General features: G+C 44.0%; 1 protein-coding gene across 3 annotated transcripts in view; it reads left to right on the top strand.

Annotated features, from left to right (window-relative positions):
• The window catches only part of ankrd11 (ankyrin repeat domain 11), a 117,894-nt gene that overhangs the window by 88,719 nt on the left and 28,439 nt on the right, over positions 1–736 (top strand). The window lies entirely within an intron of this gene.

Here is a 736-nt window from a genome sequence, read left to right as displayed (position 1 = left end):
ACACACACACACACACACACACACACACACACACACACCAAAGACTGATGACCAACTTGAATTCCTTGTAAATAAAGTGTGGTTACTGCAGTTACTATTTCCCAACTTTACCAGGACAACTTCAAGGCACAGTTGATTCTTGCATCATAGTTTGTTGGAAACTGATGGCCGCAAAGAATGTAGTATTTGTGTCCTTGAAATGTAGACGAAATCAGGCAGAATTTCTCAGAGGCACCTTGGGGATTGGACAGCCTTGTTGGCCTGTTAAGACATACTATATTCACTCTTGAAATGCAGGCTTTGAAGGTAGTGTCCCATGAATTTGACATAGGTACAGTCTTTTTGTTTGCAGTGGAATAAAGTGTTAGGCGCAGCTTGATGATGTCATGTGTGTGCCAACTGTTTAGCTACCAAGAGCAGCACCACAAAGCAAAAAGAGTAGAGGTGCAGCTTATGCGGGCATGGATTTACAGCCCTCTGCAAAGAATTGCATCAGACTCTGGCATGGAGGAAGGGAGGGAGGGAGGGAATGAAGCGCTCAGGGGTGGGTGGAAAACAGAGTGAGACGAAAAGAGCAGGCATTGCCAGGAGCCTTCAAACAGGGTGTCATTCAAAGGCAGATCTGAGGAAAGTCTCTAGCTGTCAAAACTGTCTTTAAACAGGGTGGCCGTGGGTCCTTAAAAAGTCACTTTTCCTAAAAATGTATTAAATTGTCTTAAATTCAGATTGGATAGGT

This window comes from Etheostoma spectabile, chromosome 1, assembly GCF_008692095.1.
Source record: "Etheostoma spectabile isolate EspeVRDwgs_2016 chromosome 1, UIUC_Espe_1.0, whole genome shotgun sequence".
Classification (NCBI taxonomy): Eukaryota; Metazoa; Chordata; class Actinopteri; order Perciformes; family Percidae; genus Etheostoma; species Etheostoma spectabile.
Note: the sequence above shows the minus strand (reverse complement) of the source record. Positions and strands in the feature narration are given on the sequence as shown.